General features: G+C 40.8%; 1 protein-coding gene across 1 annotated transcript in view; it reads right to left on the bottom strand.

The window, feature by feature from the left end:
- Positions 1–22,641, bottom strand: part of lhb (luteinizing hormone subunit beta) — a 155,353-nt gene that overhangs the window by 67,688 nt on the left and 65,024 nt on the right. The gene's annotated exons all lie outside the window — the stretch shown is intronic.

Below are 22,641 nucleotides of genomic sequence, written 5' to 3'. Positions count from 1 at the left end.
ATTTTCCGTCTTTGCCATTCTGACATGCTGTGTTATAGAATCCCCGATTAGAATGGTGTCTATTCCTTTTTGTGTGGAGGTGTCGATCGCTTCTGTAGTCCTCACCTTGGTTGTGGGATTTGGGCTTCTCCTGATGATCTGGTTAGCCCTTGGCTGAGGTTTGGGGCCATTTCTCTTGTTTGTCTCCATGTTTGGGTTACATTCATCATCACACACTCTATTTTGAGTCAACAGATCGTATCTATTATGCAATAGAACTTCAGGTGGCGGAGTGAGTGCTGGAGGTTTAGGTTTCGTGCTGGATTTACCTCTGCAACGGACAACATGAGACCAGATCCTGGCTGGGGTTGATGATTTGGGTTTGGCACCAACACTGTTCCAGTGGGAGATGTCAGTCGGACCGTCCGGTTTGGAAGCTTCACCAGATATTCCAGTGTCATTTGGACAGATCCAAGGAAGTGTGTCAGCCAGGGCTGCAGTGTGAGATTCCACATCAGCTGTGATCCCGTGTAGAAATATCTGAGTTAGTCCTTTGGCACATGAAGGCTCCACAGCCTGCGCAGGAGCTATAATAGAGTCAATAAATTCCTCGTCGTTACGAATGTCTTGCAGTGTTTCAATCCTCTTCTCGAGCTGTGCTACCTTCGCAAAGAGGTAGCACAGCTACCTGAGTGGGACTATCTATAAATAGATAGTCCCACTCAACCCGGTCAAAGGCCTTTTCTGCATCGAGTGAGAGTACAACCTCTGCCTGCCGGGTTGAGTGGGTAGAATAGAGCACATTGAACAAACGCCTCATATTATAAAACGACTGCCTCCCTGGTATAAACCCTGTTTGACCCGGATCAATAATTTTTGGTATCACTGTTTCTAAGCGACGTGATAGAACTTTTGTGAGAATCTTGTAATCACAACACAGAAGGCTGATCGGACAATATGAGCCACAGTCTAATGGGTCCCTACCTTTCTTCAACAAAATTGATATAGTAGCCTGTGTCATGGTGGGTGGTAGTATCTTGTCTGAAGTGATTTCTTGAAACAATAAACGTAAAAAAGGTGCCAGCTTGGAAACAAACGTCTTATAAAATTCCACAGGGAATCCATCTGGACCAGGCGTTTTTCCATTTTGCATGGATTTTATTGCCTGTGTTATCTCCTCTGTCGTTATATGGGCATCAAGCATATCTCTGTCCTCCGTAGTGATTTGTGGTAGAGGTAGGCCATCTAAGAAATTCTGGAGGGCCGTCACGTTTGCTGAAGCCTGTGATTTGTAAAGTTCGGTATAACATGCTTTAAAGCGATCATTAATAGTTTGTGGATGTGAAGAAGTAGAGTCTGATGAGACACGAATTTCGGGGATTGCGTTTTGTGTCATCGATTGTTTAAGTTGGTGACATAATAACTTCCCTGCCCTCTCACCATGTTCATAGTATTTTTGCCTTGTTTTTAACATCATCCGTTCAGTCTGTCTTATAGAAAGGCTGTCAAATTCTGTTTGTAGCAATAACCGTTCCTTAAAAATTTCAGGTGTCGAGTTATTGGCCAGTTGATCGTCTATATTCAGTATTTGTTGGTTTCAACTCCTTGAGGCGTTTATCGCGTTCTCTTTTCTTATGAGTTGCATATCAAATAATATGACCCCTGAGATAAGCCTTAAGCGACTCCCATATGACATCATATGACATTCCTGGGGTAGTGTTTGTCAGGAGAAAGAAGTCTATTTGGTCAGAGATAAATTTTTCAAATGATGGTTGCTTTAATAGTAGTGGGTCTAGTTGCCATAAGCGCTGGGGCACAGAAATGAAGATGAAATACCTGCCCAATCCAATTTTTCTTCAATTTGTCATATTCATCATTTCGGAGGTGTTTCTCTTGAAGGGACATGATGTCTGAACCTAATGATTTTAGGCGTGTGAAAACCCTATTACGCTTGATAGGATGCTGGATCCCTTTAATATTCCAACTAATGAGTCTTATTGAGCCTAGGCCCTGGGAGCTTATTGTTGCCATCTTGATATGTTGTGCAGATGTATAGCTGTGTGACCAGCTGGACTAGTTCAAGTGAAATGTATGTACCCGGTGCAGTAACAGTTGTCATAGCAGTCACTCACTGTGAGAAGCCCCCTGTGTGGAGATATTCTTCAAGATGTAAACCTGCGCTTCTTCTGGTGTGGAAAACATCCGCTCCTGGTTGTTGTGGGTGAGCCTAAGACGAGCCGGGTAGAGAATGCCATACTTAACTCCTTCAAGTCCTCGTAGTTGTTGCCTCACCGCATTTATGGAAGCAAATCGTGATCAAAATTCAAATTCAAATGCATTATCAGAAATGCTTTTTCATTTTAAGAATGTGGCTGCATTATTTGACTCATAAATAAAATGACTAATCAATCATCCTATTTGCATTTAAATTTTCTTCTTCAAGACTGCTCATTCTTTCACTTAATTCAAATGAAAAGGACAAAGACATTTGAGATTTAATTTTCAAAATATGCCTCAGCAAATAGATACCAAAATTCAATTTGAAATGTAATGGTTGAAAATTCAAATGCATTTGCAGAAATGCTTTTTCATTTTAAGAATGTGGCTGCATTATTTGACTCATAAATAAAATTACTAATCAATCATCCTATTGCATTTCAATTTTCTTCTTCAAGACTGCACATTCTATGCCATAATCAAAAAGAAAACAAAGCGGACATTGCTTTTTCGTTTTAGTGGTCTGCATGCAAAATACTGCCCACAATTCGATAACGAAAAAGCAATCTGAGCGGCGCAGGAGAGTGACGTCACGCCTGCTGACCGTGCTACCCATCATGTAGGCTACGGTAGGGGGCGGTGTGCATATTTGCTGTACAGTTAGCTGCCCAGGTGGAGTCAAACAATATATCCGATTCTGATGCCCGTGACCGGGTTGAACGGGTCACAGAGAGCTTGGCTGCATACTCTGCCGTCACAGATTCAGAGGTTAGTGCAGCAAGGGCTTGTGCGCCGAGGCCGCGGCCACGACCGGCCATGACTTTCTGGCCGCGGCCATCACTGAGGGAGCAGCCATTAATGAGGCTGAGACAGACGTTGCGAACAGGAGTCGGGGGATTACCTTTCACAGGTAGGATTCAACATTATTATTGGTTGTATTTTGTCAATAGAATATTATTGTACTGTATTTGTGTCTGCCGGCGAAATCGTAGCCAGCAAACGTTAAACTAGGATATGTTTATAGCCGGTGTTATGCCGAGAAGTGCACCCCCTGCTGGTCGTACTTTAAGGAGAGTCTGTGATGGAATGATATGATACAACTACATCATAATTTGTTTACCTAATTGAATTAATGGATGCAAATCTCAACAAGTCCAAATTTGTATATAAAATTAAAATAACCAAATTTCATAGTTTCAGGTTCATTTTTATATAATTTCATCTGGGCTATAATGAGTTGAGATTGTTAATAGAAAATGTATCCAACCGTCTTTCGTGTTGACTACAAAAGTAATAGTCACGGCCCTTACTTTTGAATATATGTCCGATAATATAAAAATAGTTAGGAATAGGAATACTCTAAACTCTACAATTGTCGGATTATCATAATTTACATGAAGAGATGTGAAAAAAAGATGCACGAATGAAACACCATTGTCAGCTCAATATTATTTTTTTTGGATAAATGTAATAATCCACACCTGAAACGGTTTACGCGCGCTCCGTGAATGGGAATGCACTTCTCGGCATAACACCTCTGTTCACACGGCTATTAGGCCAACCAACGGAGACTTCATAAATCATATATTCCATAACACAGGCTTAGATTACAACTAACACAAGAATGCAACTTTTGAAATAATGCAAATATTACTGTTATAACATTGACCATCAGATTTTACACAGGTTTATTAATGACGTTTATTATGCCTGTATTATTCACATGTAATTCTTTCATCCTAACAAAAGTATTTACCTCATGTCTCATACCCACCCCTGTCGCCGTCTTTACAGCTTCGCTGAAGCTTGGCGAATCACCCACTCTTCAGCTCTCAGCACCTTCACTGTGCCACATGATGGAATCACTAGTACACCGTTGTTTTTCAGGGCTAGAAAGTGGTAGCTATCATGAAATGATGAAGGTACAGCATCTCTGACCAAGCTTGCATGGCACACACCACAGGACAGCTTTTGCAGAATCTGGAGGACTACAAACCCTGCGATGTAGTACAAAGCATTGTCCACAACATCCACCAGTATAAATATTGAGAAGTAGCTATTTAACATATTTAGAACGGTAATTTTGATATGATGTTTAAAAAAGAAATACTCAAATCATTAGGCTGAGTTAGTGAGTTTGAGGTTGAAGCTTCTGGGTCATCCTGAGTGGTCACAGACAGGCTCTCTTCAGCTTTTCTGGAAGAACATGTAGTCCTGCCCTTTTCTGGCTAAAATGAAGAAACATAATATTAAAATATATAAAAATACACACACACACAGGGATAAGTATTTCACCCTGCCCTGTTATTGATAATATTTCAATTTATGAATGCTAATAGCCTTATGATGATACACCTACTCTTATTAGGTGAACCTGTAAGCCGAAGATGGAGGGAATAACACCAACTCTCGGTCAGACAATCTGAGGGGTGGGTATGAGACATGAGGTAAATACTTTTGTTAGGATGAAAGAATTACATGTGAATAATACAGGCATAATAAACGTCATTAATAAACCTGTGTAAAATCTGATGGTCAATGTTATAACAGTAATATTTGCATTATTTCAAAAGTTGCATTCTTGTGTTAGTTGTAATCTAAGCCTGTGTTATGGAATATATGATTTATGAAGTCTCCGTTGGCCTAATAGCCGTGTGAACAGAGGTGTTATGCCGAGAAGTGCATTCCCATTCACGGAGCGCGCGTAAACCATTTCAGGTGTGGATTATTACATTTATCCAAAAAAAATAATATTGAGCTGACACTGGTGTTTCATTCGTGCATCTTTTTTTCACATCTCTTCATGTAAATTATGATAATCCGACAATTGTAGAGTTTAGAGTATTCCTATTCCTAACTATTTTTATATTATCGGACATATATTCAAAAGTAAGGGCCGTGACTAATACTTTTGTAGTCAACACGAAAGACGGTTGGATACATTTTCTATTAACAATCTCAACTCATTATAGCCCAGATGAAATGATATAAAAATGAACCTGAAACTATGAAATTTGATTATTTTAATTTTATATACAAATTTGGACTTGTTGAGATTTGCATCCGTAAATTCAATTAGGTAAACAAATTATGATGTAGTTGTATCATATCATTCCATCACAGACTCTCCTTAAAGTACGACCAGCAGGGGGTGCACTTCTCGGCATAACACCTGCTATAAACATATCCTAGTTTAACGTTTGCTGGCTACGATTTCGCCGGCAGACACAAATACAGTACAATAATATTCTATTGACAAAATACAACCAATAATAATGTTGAATCCTACCTGTGAAAGGTAATCCCCCGACTCCTGTTCGCAACGTCTGTCTCAGCCTCATTAATGGCTGCTCCCTCAGTAATGGCCGCGGCCAGAAAGTCATGGCCGGTCGTGGCCTCGGCGCACAAGCCCTTGCTGCACTAACCTCTGAATCTGTGACAGCAGAGTATGCAGCCAAGCTCTCTGTGACCCGTTCAACCCGGTCACGGGCATCAGAATCGGATATATTGTTTGACTCCACCTGGGCAGCTAACTGTACAGCAAATATGCACACCGCCCCCTACCGTAGCCTACATGATGGGTAGCACGGTCAGCAGGCGTGACGTCACTCTCCTGCGCCGCTCAGATTGCTTTTTCGTTATCGAATTGTGGGCAGTATTTTGCATGCAGACCACTAAAACGAAAAAGCAATGTCAGCTTTGTTTTCTTTTTGATTATGGCATAGAATGTGCAGTCTTGAAGAAGAAAATTGAAATGCAATAGGATGATTGATTAGTAATTTTATTTATGAGTCAAATAATGCAGCCACATTCTTAAAATGAAAAAGCATTTCTGCAAATGCATTTGAATTTTCAACCATTACATTTCAAATTGAATTTTGGTATCTATTTGCTGAGGCATATTTTGAAAATTAAATCTCAAATGTCTTTGTCCTTTTCATTTGAATTAAGTGAAAGAATGAGCAGTCTTGAAGAAGAAAATTGAAATGCAAATAGGATGATTGATTAGTAATTTTATTTATGAGTCAAATAATGCAGCCACATTCTTAAAATGAAAAAAGCATTTCTGATAATGCATTTGAATTTGAATTTTGATCACGATTTGCTTCCATACGCGTTGAAACCTGCTCGAGCTCTGGCCACCCGTGTAGTGTAATCTGGGTAGACAGAGATGGTCATCCCGTCCACTTTAATCTGCCGCCTCGTCCTGCCACCTCCTTGATTTCGCTTCCAAGTCTTCACATTTGTTTTGCAATGATTCCGTTTGCGTCTGGAGATGTTTAACCTTGCGCTGTAACGTGGTGATATCATCTGTGCACGCGGACAGGCTCTTCTCCATTTCCGTCGTAGTGTTCTTAAGCGAGGTTAGCTCTTTAGCAACTGAGCTCTGGTAGGCAGTGTTGTGTGTGAACGAGTTCAAAAGAACGCGTTCATTGAACACGCTCATTTTTTCGCGAATGTTGAACTGAACGCAACACGTTTTTTAATAAAGAACTTGAACGTGAATGAGTTCACATTATGTGTCATGAACGGCAGACATCACTGTAAATGAACGTTGGAATTTGTTTTCCATTGAAAACTGAGTGACATCTGTTTTCTCTTTTGAAACGCAACGAGAGAAATTCCTCCCTCCTGTATTCTCGCTGGTGCCGCTTAAATCATGTATCACCAGACAGAAATGGTTTTGACATTGGGTGCGCAATGCATTGCGGGCAACGTAGTGTCCGGCTGAGAATAGTTGAATAACATACTGGCTTCCGCACGACGTTACCCGTGATGAATTGCGCGCGGAGGGCTGGAGGAGCGAGAGAGAGAGAGAGAGAGAGAGAGAGAGAGAGAGAGAAATGACGAGAGTGAGTGAAAGCGCTGCAATTAAAAAAAAAAGGCTAGTGGAAGTGATGGCACGGAGACAGACACCGATTCTCCTTATGAACATTTAAAACAATTTTACACTCTTGCAAACCAAGACCCCGACGGCAAAAATCTTACTTTTCTGTGTAAGATATGTCCACCTGCGCAGCAAAAACAAGTTAGGACATCAACAACGTCCTTCTCGAATTTGAAACGGCACATTGAGTTAAAACATCCCATCCAGTGTGAATGCATATATGCACGCCCTCGAGGGTCATAAGGGAGGAAAGGGAAAAAAGACCCCCTGCCAACCCCAAACGCAAATGACACAGCCAACTGGTCTACCTTGTCTGTACTGCTGCAAGTTTCATCACCTGGTAAGAAACCCACAATTGCAGTGTCATGAGCAATGTCTACAATGAACAGTTTCAAAGAACGTATAGTGATTTCTAGCTCGTAGAGTGAAAAAAAGTATTTATTTGAATATCTCACGAAAAAAGTTAAATGAACTGAACTTTGAACTAGTTCAGAATTAAAATTGTGAACTTTGAACGTGAACTGTTCACTTTGAGCATGTATGAACTGAACTTGAACTAGTTCAGAAAAGCTGTGAACTGGCAAAACACTGCTGGTAGGATTGTAGTTCGTTTTTACTGTGTTTATGTCTCCCCGAAGCCCCGCCATCTCCCTCTCCAGCACCTCTCTGATCTCCAGCTTGATAATATGTCCAATGTCCAATAGGCTAGATACTGTCATAGCATTCTGTTATAAATCAAGCAGAATTCCTCCGATCAACAACACTGCAAGTTGTCAAAAGCAAGTTAACTGCAGGCTTCATAAACACCCTGACGAAATACAGTGGAAACAACTTATAGTGTCACGGATATAGTAATCAACCGCTTATATAGATCAAAAGGCTTGGGACGGAATCATTTCTATACAAATGCTGTTTAAATAATTAGTTTATAGTAATCAAGAAATCCGTTTATAATGTTAATTTTTGGCCATTTTATGAATGTAAACATGTGCAAAAATAATTTTAAAACTACGTATAGCTATTTTATTTTTTACTTCCTTGATTCCTTTCTGGACGTCTGCTTCTGCCTCGCTAGCTAACGTAACGAGTTGACACCGGGCAGCAAGCGCGGGAATCATGGCTGGAAAAAGGAAGTCATGGAGGAGCATGTGTCCGAGGATGGGTGCTGGAGAGCGGATTGAATGCGCGTGTGACCGCTGGAAGCTCCAGGCTGGTTCTTGTAAGATGGGAGGCCGGTGTTCATTCGATTTCTCCTACTTGTCGAGAATTGCCACTTTGTGGTTTTGCGCATGCGCCGAGCCGATTTTCTAAGTTTCGTTTTCACGCCAAGTAGCACAAATCGACAGAACACCGGCACGGAGGAGCATAGATCCGAGCAGGGGTGCTGAAAGGCGGATTGAATTCAAACTTTATTTTCAGACTTGTAAGAAAAAAAATGCACCGGCGGCACAGCAGAGAATAAGTTACGTACTGTATTTGAGTTAGCCTACAGTATGTCTGCGCACTGCGCAGTACTGTAATTAAACTTGCATGATAATAAAATTCAGTAAATGCTGAAGCTATCCGTTTCATTTCATTTTTCTCATTGAAAAACGAAATAAATGGCATTTAGATGATATTCTCCATAAAAAATAAGTGAAATACCTGTACTGTAATACAGCTTCGGTTTTAGTAATCAACCGCTTATAGTGTTCAAATTGGCTCTGGACCAACGTGATCACTATAAGCGGTTTCCACTGTATTCAGTTAGCTAGCAATGCTTTATTCACCGGTTTATTTCGTGGTGTCTATAACATTTAATACATTTATTAATTATCCACCAGAAAAAATCCGGTGTTACAGTATATCTGCATATCCTTGCCCTACCTTTAGCTAGGATCAGCGATCAAAGAGGCAAGGTGTCGATTGAATAGGCTACACAACTATCAGAAGATTGACGTGAATTCAACGTTGTCTGGATAAATAAGTTAGCATGCACTAGCAACACGTCAGCTTGCGTGATGCCTGGATAGTGGCTGTCACTATCTTCTCGTCGTTTTTTTTTTATTAGCATAGCTACCGTAGCCAACCAGCATTAAATGAACCCATGGCCAATGTGGGAATATAGCTAGGTATCAGAGGTGCGTTCAGAAGAACAGCAAACATAGGTGAACGTTCGCAGCGAGTGTTGACATTAAACACATAATTTTGAACGATTTTTTGGAAAACGTTCTAAACAAACTGTAAACAAACTGTAAGCAGTTCGCGATCCATGTATGTTTGCGGAGAACTACCTTTTAGACAGTTTGCCTTTGTTCGCAAACGTTTGCTTGCTCATGTTCGTTTCACAGAAAATGTTTCAAATAGTTCGCGAACGTTCGCCTATGTTTGCAATTTTGAACGCACCTTAGAGGACAATGCTGTTGTTTGTGTAATTGGCTGACTGCCAAACACGATTTTTTTTTAATGCACCGATCGATTGAGCTAACAGTAACGTTTCCTGCATGATACACTCTAGCAAGTCGGTTGCATGATCCTTTGTGCAGGCTATAAAATCGTATTCTGTTACCGAATTCTCAGTCCTGTCATCCTCGCTGCTTACAGTCTGCCAAAGCTCCAACTGTTTCAACCTCTAGTGAAACAGTTGTAGAGGAGCTACCAGTTACAGGGAACTATGAGCCAGGTTCAGAATTTAGTGAGACCCATGAATCAATAGACACAGCTCATTTTATTGATTCAGATGATAAAGACACTGAAAGTCCAACTACAGAGTATTTGATGACAGGCCTGAGATTTTGGGCCTCTCAAGTGGCCTTAACTGCACTTTTGAGCATTTTGCGCTTGTATCATCCAGAGCTGCCTAAAGATGCGCGGACAGTTCTGAGGACACAAGGTCAAGTAATAACTAGGAAGATGGAGGGTGGGGAATACTATCATTTTGGCCTAGTCAATGGGTTGATGTCGAGGCTTAAATCTTTGACGCTACTGGCCAATTTGAACACAATTAAGTTGCAGTTCAACATTGACGGATTACCACTGTTCAGAAGCAGTAGGCTTCAATTCTGGCCAATTCTGGCCATGATAAATGTTGACTACACCAGATCTCCCTTTATTGTTGGCCTGTTCTGTGGCCTTAGCAAGCCTAAACGTGCATTCGAATTCCTGGGCCCATTTATTGAAGAACTTAATGACATTTTGGACAGAGGTGTAATTTATAATGGGCAGCAGCTAATGGTGAAAGTGTGCTCATTCATTTGTGATGCCCCTGCACGAGCTTTTATTAAAAACGTAAAAGGTCACAATGGTTACTCTGGCTGCGACAAATGCCTTTAAGTGGGTAAATGACAAGGAAAAATTACCTTTCCTGATGCCAATGGTAAAGTAAGATCAGACACAGACTTCGCCTCCATGATTGATGAGGACCACCACTTGAGTGTAACGCCTTCTCCCTTAGTTAGCATTGTGAAAATGGTGACAATGTTCCCATTAGATTATATGCACCTGTGCTGTCTAGGAGTGACCAGGAAGCTGTTGTACATCTGGATGAGGGGCAAATGTCTTGCATCTAGGCTGGGCAGCAAAAAAATTGAGGAGATTTCTTTTAAGTTGAAGGCACTGACACCGTACTCTCCAGCTGAGTTCAATCGAAAGCCAAGAGAACTCTCCGAAATTGATAGGTGGAAAGCGACTGAACTCCGGTATTTCATGCTATACGCTGGCCCTGTAGTGCTAAGAGATACAATTCCACTTGAGATGTTTAACAACTTCATGTTGTTTTCAATAGCCATGCATCTCCTCTTAGCTCCTGGGACTTCAAAGAAGATGGTGGACTGTGCTCACAAATTTCTAATTTCATTTGTGAGTCACTTTGGGCAGCTATATGGCAGAAATGAAATAACTTACAATGTCCACCAGCTGACACACCTGGCAGCAGAGTATCATCTCTATGGTCCCTTAGATAACATTGCTGCCTTTACTTATGAGAACTATTTGGCCCAACTAAAACATTTACTGCGCAAACCTCATTTGCCTTTACAGCAAATAGTTAAAAGGCTTTCTGAAAAAGACCCTCAGACATCCCAAATAAACAAAGGACACAAATTCATGCACCTCCACCATGATGGTCCATTGGTGCCTCATATAGGACATGGGGAGCAGTACAAAAAGGTTGTGACTGAGCATTTCACCTTATCATATAGGTTTGGGGATAATGCATACAGATAGTTGATGACATTGCTCTTGTTGACAACATAGTCAAAGTAGCTGAGGAAACATATGTAATTTTCCGGAAATTCATAAAGAAGGAATCATATGTCCAATACCCCTTCGAATCAGCCAACATTGACTGTTACAAAGTGTGGGACTTAAGCAGCTGTGTCAATGTTGTAAAGCTCCAAATAATAAAAAAAAAGTACTTTTCCCCGATAAAGAAGAGTTCGTTGCCATTCCCCTCATACATACAAAGTAAATGATTTTCGTAAAATCAGTTCATAAAAACAGTTCATAATAGCAGTTCATAAAAATCAGTTCATAAAAATCAGTTCATAAAAGCATTTCATAAAAAACAGTTCTTAAAGATCAGTTCATGTGTTAATAACTATTATCTTTACCATAGAAATAGCATGAAGGCATGGTGCATTGTTAAGTTCGTCAGTGGTGGGACAGAAGTGGTGCCTAACATGTGGCTACAAGGGGAGAAGGTATTCTGGCCTCCATATCCTCCTAAAGAATCGGGCAAGGTTCGTGCTGCCATCAGGAGGAGGGACGAACCATCAGAGCAGTGGCAGTCGTATGAGCCTTTCAGGGTACTCATAGGTCGAGGTGGGTATTGTTGAATCTGGCTGACAATTCATCATAGCCCTTTCGTATCAGTGTTTCTTAACAGCTCTGTGTCTGCAGATACCTTTGAGGAGGCGGAGAGGTGCCTGGAAAGGTACCTAAAGCAGGAATGCGACACCACAGACATCCAATCAGAGGAGGAGTGCCAGCAGCCTCTGAAAAGGAGAAAGAAGTAATAATGAATTTCCAAATTCACAGTGCAAAATTGTGGAATAGTTTTGAAATTATGAATATTACAGTAACTACAGATGAACACATGTAAATAACGCAGTGTATTTATGGCTTGTCTTTGCTCACTTCTAGACCAAACCCGATCTACAACAATTTGGGTGACTCCGATGAAGATGGCCAACCTACAAGGAGTAAATATCCCCAAGCTCCTAAAATTTTGTTTCCAGGTCTAGGAGGTGTTATGGTTGTATGTGTTCCTTGTGCTGTAAAAAATAAGCAGAGAAACTAATTCAGCATAATAACCTGTAATGTCTTTTATACCCCCCCCCCCCTTTTTTTGTCATACACACCAACAGCCTCCAGCCCTCTGCAGTCTCCCTCTCCATCCTCCCAACTCCAACCTCTAACCCCAGCAACTTACCAAACCACGTTTAACAACCCAACCAGCTACCAGACCCTGTCCACCCCAGCCAGCTGCCAGTCTCCGCTGCCCTACCCCAACAGCCAACCCATTACGTTCTCTGCTGAAGATTTTCAGTTCCCCGTCCAGTCCTTCATGCCAGTGGTTTCTGCCGGTACTCCCCAGACTGCAGCTAATTCCTCTCCAGAAGGTATGTTTTAGAAAAGAGAGTTTCATGTTATTCCAAACACCTATACCCAGTCATACAGATGAAAAAAAATTTTCATCTTTATCTTTGTTACAGACTCAAGAGACTCAGCCAGGCAGCTTTTAAAAGGCAAGTTAAAAACTGTTATCCTTCGAGATTCATATATGAATGGAATGGCCCTGTGCATTGAAATACCTTAAAATTACAGTGGGTTGCATTCTCTATGGAACAGTTAAAAACTAACTGTGCATTAAATATTGTGATTGGTGACTGGCTTGAATCCCCAAACTATAGCATTTAACATCCCTTGTGTATATTTGAAATTGCATTGACCATTTCTTTATTTCACTCTTTTTTTACATTACAAAATAAAGCAATGCAAAGTTTTGCACTCAACCCAAAACTATTTCATATTCCTATCAATAGATGTAACCTTGCAGAAGCTGCTCACCACAGTCACTGAGTTGACGAAGGAGGTGAGGGACCTGCGGCAGGATTTCCGCGAGTTCCGCCAGTCCTGTAGGTGTGGCCAAAGTGATGGGGGGGTGGGCTTGACAGCAGAGCCACTGCAACTGCCTCTGCATAGCATGGAGGCCCTGGAAAATGCAGAGGTGATACTCCAGTCCTAGGAGGCTAGGAAGGCAATGGTAATCATTTAATGATTAAATAGTGGTTACATAATTCTTCTGACTGAACTTCACTGATCTGCCCAATTTTGTTTCACTGTTTAACAAATCTATTAAACTATCTGTGTTTAAACTCATCCCATACGAGGATGCAAACAAATGTCACACTTTAATACGTCCCATTCAAAAATGTCTGATGTGTTGGCACATCTTTATCAATCTCAGTAAAATTCAGACAGGTTTACTTTTTAAACTGAAAATGGTTACACTTTTTTTTTTTATCTAGATAGGTGGCCCGCTTTACAGTTATTGGGGGGACCACCCTGGAGATCAGTGTCCAGCGCATGCTGGCATACAGCATGACCAATGAGCTGGCCTCAGGCCTAAACTGGGCCGGGAAGAAGAACAAGGATGCGGACAAACAGAAGCGGCCCTTCAAAGAAATGGCTCTGTGCAAATGCATGTTTGGTAAGTCATTATGCTTAAGTATGAATGCAGTGTTTTCAGTAAGCATTATGCCCTCCATTGAGTCTCTGCCCGAAAAGTGACTATCCCAAAGGAATTATCAGAAAACAAGGGCTTTTGGGCAGCTAGGTAACCCAAACTCAAGCTTCACGCTTCTGCCCTATTCAATTTACAACCAACTGGACTAAACATTTTTTTATTATTATTTATTTAGTTTGTTATTATTTCCCCATTTTGTTTATAGTCTGTATGTATTGGGGTCAATGACGTGACGTCTAGATTTTCTGTCCGATGCAATTTTTTCATTTAAAAACTGTTTAAATGTTCATAATAATTCACCTCATATATGTAGTACATGTGACCTCTATGGACCCATTTTGTTTTTCTCAGAAATCATTAGTCCTCAAAGTGTTAAAAAAGTCATGTGGTGCGACCGCCTGCCCTTAACTGCTGATTTTTAAACTTTTAAAAAATTACTGTAAATCTATTAAAATCTATTTTAGTTCTCTTTTGGCACATTTTCTGAAGTGTTTTGTAAAAACAGGAAGTTGCATCGTTCCTCAACAGGCAGAGACCACATGGACACAGCAGGCAGGTCTGTAACTCTCTTTCATACATTTCAAAAAGCAATGTTTTTAAGTGCTGCAATGTTGTTGCCAAATTTGGATGTCATGTGGTATGACCTCAAAAAGATATCTGTAACAAAATGTTATTTACAAATGTTTATTTTGATGATATAGTGCTAGATGACCTTGTATCAGAAACCAGCTAGTTTAGCTACAACGCCTAATGCTAGGTCTGTAAATTTTGACTGTATCAAGAAAACATCATTTGGTGCGACCAATTTCATGTGGTGCGACCATTGCAGGATACTTTCAATTACTCATATACATTGCAGAGTTATGTTTTTTTGTGCTTTAAACATTACTTTTATGATTAATAAATACATTACAAGTTTTTTTTTCTTCCATTTTTGAACAGTTTTGTAGCCTGGGAAATCCCGTGCTGCTTTGCGCTCGATTTCATTCTCACTGCAAAGTCAGCCTGGAAACCACCGCCCTTATTTTTGCCAGAGTTTGGGAACCAATCACAGAACGGGGGGGGGGGGGGGGGGGGCGCGCACAGCAAGACGATGACGACGTCCATGCGCTACACCGAAGCTTGTAGAGTGTTAATCCAACATGACAGCGGACACAACGTTACCGTTCGATGCAGCCTTAGAAAGTGTTTCGGAGTAGATTCACCCTAAGGTCATTTGAACCGTGACATCCAGCCAAGTAGCCCACCCGAACTTTTTCCGATATTGGCTGAACATCAGTTGAGTTACTGAGTTATCCCGAATAGCTTAGTACAAGCGCTGACGGACCCTGGCAGTATCTCCAAAATTACCACACTAAAATCACATGTCATGACACCAAACTTCTACAGGAGTACAAATATGGTCTGTACTCACAAAACGATGCATTTGGAAGTTTGTACATAGTCCAGGAGTTTATTATTATCATCAACACAAGCCTGATAGCTTTTCTGCTACTAAAGCTGCGTTGACGTCACTTCTGGGAGCTGGGAGCTTCAAAGTAAGATGAGGGTTGATCTACTACTGTAGACAACAAAGCAAGGCTGCTCAATTGATAAAATAAATTCACAACTCTACAACATAAAAATTCATGTAGAATATAGCATATAGGCCTACTTTGTTGTTAATTTAAGTAGCTTAGAGCGCAAGTTTACTTTTATTTTCCATTTTTTTCTTCTTCCTCGTCGAATTTCTGTCGTCATCTGGTATGAGTGATACAATTGGCTATGAATCGCGCGCAAAGCAGCATGGGAAGAACCTGACGTCATTTGATAGACATTCGTAGCGCCCAATAAACGGCTCCAGGCATTCGTAAACCACGCCTCAAATACGAGAAAATGCACACCTAGTTCCCAGACCACCATCTCATCGAGATTGTGGACGCGTCAGCCAGGCTAACAGTTTTGAGTATTTCAAGAAAAATGTGTCACAGTTCATATTTCATAGTACAATTTGAAAAAATATATAAAATACAAGGGAAATCTTGTCGTCTTGGTCACACATATGTATTTTTTAACTGTTTTTACTGTTTTGTTTTTTATCAGATGCCACTGTCAAGCAAAATAAAGACTGCCCGCCATAGGGAGCGGGTCAACTCTGACCCAGCAGCAAGAGCGGAGTACCTTGCCAGGAGAAGAGAGAGGTTTGTTTTGAAACGTGAAAAAATAAATATTAATTTGATATTAAAATGAATAGCAGTACCATTTCTCTTCAGTGCAGGACATGCTTTTAATTAGCACTATGCATGAGAAACTATGACATAGATTTGTAATACAGTACTATTTGTTTCAGCTACCAGAGAAGAAAAGAACAGGGAAAGATTCACTATGTTAAGGCAAGTGAGCTACCAGGCAGAGAGAAAAGGGAGCAGAGGCAGAAGTGGAAGGTCGCATCGAAGGCGTACAGGGAAAGAAAAAATATGCCAAATGCAGTGTTAGACCTGACCCCACCATCAATGGAGAGCATTGATGTTGTAGCTCCTGCACCAGAAAATGTTGTAGCTCCTGCACCAGAAAACCTTGTAGCTCCTGTACCAGAAAACCTTGATCTAGTGGAGGACTTTCAACCAGCAGTGACGTCAACACCAGTGAGGAAAGAGGATACATCAGGCCAGAAACTTTGCAGAAAATTGCGGCGAGACAAAATCAGCCTGAAAAACAAGTCTTATTTCTGAAAAAACAGCTGAGGGATGAAGTCGGAAACAAACCACAATTCACACTGCTGTCCTTTACACGGCCCATGGCAACAAGTCGTATGCTACTCTGTCAGACAGCCTCCGCCATGACGAGCGGGCTTTGTGGGCTCACTTGGAGCCCATTCTGAAGGAGCTCCGGGCAACTCACCCCAACATTACAGCACTGCATGTAATTAGTGACGGGCCTGTTACACAGTACAGAAATAAAGCAAACTTTTATTTACTAAGTACTGTGCCATTCCTGTCTGGCTTTCAATACGTGACATGGAACTACTCTGAAAGGTCACACGGCAAGGGCGCCCCAGATGGTGTTGGTGGAGCTCTGAAGAGGGATGCTGACCGTCACGTTCTCCATGGAGGTGAGCTGCAGACTCCAGAGGATGTTTTTAAGATGTTGGTTCAGAAGTCAGGATCAAGCATTCACCATTATTGGATAAGCACAGAGGCAATCAGCAAATATGATGACATGCTTCCGGAGCAATTGATGACGGTGAAGGGTACACTGAAGATCCATCAAGTGCTATCCTCACAACCAGGCCAAATTACCCACCGTCAGGTGTCGTGCTTCTGTACCCATACTGAGATGTCAGCATGCGTCTGCTTTGAACCTGTTCAGGTGGACCTGCGGAACACCGAAAGCAATACAGAAAATGAACCAGATCATTCCCAGCCAGAGCAGCAGAGCAGTCTTCAAGACTTGGCTGGGAAGTTTGTGGTGGTGAAATATGACGAGTTGCCCTATGTGGGCCAAGTGCTTGAGGTGGTGGGAGATGATGTCAAGGTAAATGCAATGCCCCAGTCGGGGGAGAAGAATCTATTCATGTGGCCAGAAACCATTGACGCAATATTTTACCTCAAGACTGATATCCAGTCTGTCATATCGGAGCCTGAGCCAGCAACCTCTCGCTGGTCCAAGCTAAAACAAGAAGACTGGGAAACATTCCAGAACTGCTGGGGATGAACATTGTCAATACAAAAATCATTTTTTTTAGTGTTTTAACTATTCAAGGAATGTGATTCCAATGTTATGTGATGGCAATGTAATGTGATGCCAATGTTATGTGATGCCAATGAGATTTTATGAGATGACTGTTATGAAGCTGAGATGAGATATTGTGAAAAAAAAGTTGGAATCAGTTTTAATTTCCACTGAGTGTTGGCAATAAAATGTCATCTAATCATACATTTCGCATTCACTTTATTTTTTACTATTTTTTTCCATTTGTTTTGCCAATATGAGGGTTTCCAGTCATTTGGTGCGACCATGCATCATTTGGCGCGACCAAATATAGCAGTAAATTTCTTAAAATAAGAACATGTCATTTCACTTTTATGGCTGGAGTTTTGACAACAGACAAAGTTTACTTGGGTAAATGCTATTTTTCAGGCATTTTTCTTCATTTTGTACATTTTATAGGGAAAAGTAATGTGTGAATTAGACTCAAGCAGGTCGCCGTCATATTGGACATCAAAATAAAACAATAATAAGGATTTGAATTTAAAAGACTTGCCAATAGTTTGTTTCTATACACATCATACTGCTCAGAAGTTAGATTAATATCCAAAAAATAAAACTTTTTAAAAGTTATTCTCGGTCGCACCACATGACATTTTTTAAGGTTGTAGACAATTCATGTGCATAAAAAAACACAAAAAATGCTTAATATAAATATCAAACTTAGATTTGTGCATACCTGACATTGTAAAGAATTGACAAAGTTCATTAGAAACTAATATTTTTTATATTTTAAAATGTTCAAGTTGAAAACCCTTATTCGTCATTGACCCATTGGTGTCACGATTACGCTGGCGATTACGCCGCATCTCGTGTTGTGTTTTGTTAGCCTACAACTCCACACACCAGTGTCGCACTTTGCCGCTGTCGCCGTGTACAAATTAGCAATGACACGGCGGTCAGCGGTCTGGGCTTGACGCGCAGGATTTTAGAATAGTTTTCTATCCCTGTGCGGGGGCAGTTGTTGGCTAACTAGTACGTCATATTTCGTAGGTAAGCTAATTTCAACCGGTTTCGCTAGTTTTAGTCGCTAGCATATCATTCGCGATTAGCTATTGCTGCATAGGATCGCTTTAAAGGCTACATTCACCTATTTGGCTATCAGATGTTCCCTTTGTTCTGACAGACTTAACAGTTAATGTTTCCAGATGCGAAGTTTGTTGTGGTGTCCCTTCTGCCACAAATTACCTCAGTGACACTTCAGACCAGAGAGTGGAAAATATCGGACCAGTATCCAGCACATATTCGACAGTCAAACTCGTGATCACACCTGAAACACGGGATTCAGAGAAGAAAGTGGCATGGTCCTGTGGTGACGTTGTTCTTCCAGCTGAAGGGCATGAGGGGAAAACATGGGCAGCGCGCTAATTAGGCTATTATATGGTGTAGGACTTGGGTGTGAGGCATTTGAGAGCATAGACATAGAATATCCTATTCTATGTCTATGTTTGAGAGGGAAAGATAGCTACCACACACACACACACACACACACACACATAGTGTTTCTGTCTACATGGCCTATATACTTATCCTTCACAGGCAGAAGTCTGCTATGTTAAACTGAAATGTATTTTTTGCTTGTTTTTTATTTTAGATGCCCCCAACGACTGAGTACTGCAAATACATATGAATTCGCACAAGCTGTGCAGAAGTGGCTGCGCTACGCTCCAGACCGGGCGGGAGGATCTGGACGACGGCCACTGCAGGAGATAGCATTAAAAGAAAAAAAAGAAAAATGCAATAAAAACGATTGTTTGATTTAAAAAAAAATGCATGAGGTGTTATTTGTGCTAGGCGATATAACCTACAGGCTTAGTCTGCTATAGTTTCTATATTTTGCTCATAGCCCATCCTGGCTGTAGATAGCAGGATTAATAATGATAATAATAATAATAATAAATTAGTTTTATAAAGCGCCTTTCATGGTAATCAAGGTCGCTTTACAAGATATTAATGTTAATAGTCTAATAACAATGTTTTTAATATATTAAATTAGACCTTTTTAGATTAAACCTGTGGTATAGGCATAGGTTACTAAAATACCATTGAAGTTTCGTTGATGGGATTTCAACATTGTTTCAATATCCATTTTAATCAAAATATCATTGAAATCTTGTTCATCTCTAGGAATGATTTCAACGTTGTTTCAATGATAATGAAGGGTGCAAAATGTTGTAGAATCAACATCAGAGTTCGACGTTGATTCAATGGCTTTATCGTTGACAGCGGGATGTTGATTTAACATCGTTTGAATGACTTTGCTATCTGGGTAGCCTGCTCACTAGCGCCCCCTTGGCAGACGCTTTTATCCAAAGCAACTTACGCTGGTAGGCGCGTAGGGTAAGGGATGTATACATTAGTCCCACATTTGAACATAAAAGTTGATAACAGATAATGGCAACAGATTGCATGATGTAAACTTTCAGCAGTCTTTAGTTATATGCTTAAAAAGCCGCCCTACCTGTGGCCTCAAGCTGAGTGAAGCTGACACCCCACCCACGTGAAAAATTCAAGCAAATAGATTGATCGGTTAGTGCTCCGTTTGTGCTGGTTTGTGCCGTTAAAATTTTCGTTTGTGCTGCTTTGGTTTCTGAGATATTAAAGATTATTTTTTAGGTCATCCAAAGGTCACCATCCCCCCATATTACTCCAAAACAAACCAGAGTGGTCTACTTTTTTAGTGCTCCGTTTGTGCAGGTTTGTGCCGTTAAAACTGGCGTTTGTGCTGCTTTCGTCTCTGAGATATTATGAATTATAATTTCGGCCGATGACGTCATCATCCCCCCATCTTGCTCCAAAACAAACCAGAGTGGTCTACTTTTTTAGTGCTCCGTTTGTGCTGGTTTGTGCCGTTAAAACTGGCGTTTGTGCTGCTTTCGTCTCCGAGTTACGTTTTACTTTCAGTTGATCACATGATTTCACTATATTGATCAGGAGGCAATGAATTTCATCTGCTGCAGGTTGTAGTCGTTCTGTTTTGTTCCAGTAAGTTCCTTTCGCCAATTTAGTCAGTGGGAAGTTGTCGGATATGTTGCTAATGCAGGAGAAAACAGAATTAACACATATAACCCTTGAGTGACATTCAGTGACGGTAATGCACCAATTTCCTTGCCAACCATCAATAAAATAAAAAAATACTGACTCCGTAAAATACATATAACTTCATTATCAGGCTAATGTCACTGTTATTTGCAGAAAGGGATTTTAAAAAACAAACTTACCTTCTGTTCTCTCCTGCCTTAGCAAAATCCGACAACTTCCCACTGACTAAATTGGCGAAAGGAACTTACTGGAACAAAACAGAATGACTACAACCTGCAGCAGATGAAATTCATTGCCTCCTGATCAATATAGTGAAATCATGTGATCAACTGAAAGTAAAACGTAACTCGGAGACGAAAGCAGCACAAACGCCAGTTTTAACGGCACAAACCTAGCCTGGAAAACCAGCGCCATCTGCTGGACGGCAAAATGTTTTGCCTGCGGTTGGGTCTGGCCTCGAACCACTTTTCATTTTGAAAATACTGCCCTGAATCTGGCAGATGGCAACTAAACCAATCACAACGCAGAGATGTGTTTTGAATCAACGCGGGCGGGGCAGAGGGTTCTGGTGCGGGGTTTTGAGGGAGTGACGACAGAGCAGTGCGACGTTGGGCAGTGGAAGCGAACATAGACAGCGAAAGCACAACAAGAAAGATGGCGGCGGCAATGGAACAGCGCTCGTTTGATTCAGCCTTGGCATCAGTTTTGGAAGAGTCCCCTCCCACCAAAGCTTTCTGTCGCGCTTACTACGTCACAGTCAGTTGCGCTGATTGGTCAGAGCGTTGGCCTATAGGCACAGACACGGTTTGAAAGACAACGGGTTGTGCTCATCAACAATGTTCCGTTGTATCCATTGATCGGAGCCAGACTAAATTAGACATCCAATCCATTTAGGCTGGTTTATCAGGCTAGCACAAACCAGCACAAACGGAGCACTAAAAAAGTAGACCACTCTGGTTTGTTTCGGAGTAATATGGGGGGATGGTGACGTCATCGACCGAAATTATAATTCATAATATCTCAGAGACGAAAGCAGCACAAACGAAAATTTTAACGGCACAAACCAGCACAAACGGAGCACTAAAAAAGTAGACCACTCTGGTTTGTTTTGGAGTAATATGGGGGGATGGTGACCTTTGGATGACCTAAAAAATAATCTTTAATATCTCAGAAACCAAAGCAGCACAAACGAAAATTTTAACGGCACAAACCAGCACAAACGGAGCACTAACCGATCAATCTATTTGCTTGAATTTTTCACGTGGGTGGGGTGTCAGCTTCACTCAGCTGTGGCCTCAGCCTTGTTCATGCGATTGTTTGCGGTGTCCTAAAGTGAAATAGACAAAGTAAACACGAATAGTTCAAAGACAGTGGATCTTACAGATAATAAACTGGATTTTATTCAACTAAATATCTCTCTTAGAAACTATTAAGACTATTTTGTTTTTATTATCATTGTGTTTCTAATCATTATCATTTGTGGACAGAATTGCATGAGAAGTCTTTTTGCTGCTGTCCTTCTCATGATGCAGAATCATGTGTCAACTTCTTCTTTAGACTTCCTAAGAACAGTCGATATAATCATAAGTCACGTACTGGGTAGCATATTAGAGATAGACTCTAGACGTTAACTCAACAGTAAAGAAGTGCTGCATGTGTGATCAGGCAACATTTTAAGGTAGATATGACTTTATTCAAATAGTAGAAATACTTCATTCAGTATGAAAACTTAAAACTGGTGAGTTTACAACTGTACGTGTGTGAAATATTGCAGTTGGCTTTGTAAACCCAATAGCTAAGAATATTTTTTTACTTAATTTTCAAGAGATGCAAATAATACAAGTGATGAAGAGAGTCAAAATGCTCATAGCGCTCTGTGCATGTGCTCAAATTTAGAATGATTTTGTAATTAAGAACCGCAGATAAAAGTTGCTGCTGTGCCGTAAGTATGTGTGAGCCTAGAACCTGAAGTTTTACGGATTTAACTTAACAGAGTTAGTAATATATTACACAACTTGCCCTCTCCTATATTTCCCGTGAC

Source organism: Odontesthes bonariensis, chromosome 2 (assembly GCF_027942865.1).
Source record: "Odontesthes bonariensis isolate fOdoBon6 chromosome 2, fOdoBon6.hap1, whole genome shotgun sequence".
Taxonomy (NCBI): domain Eukaryota; kingdom Metazoa; phylum Chordata; class Actinopteri; order Atheriniformes; family Atherinopsidae; genus Odontesthes; species Odontesthes bonariensis.
This window is presented reverse-complemented; position numbering and strand designations above follow the sequence as displayed.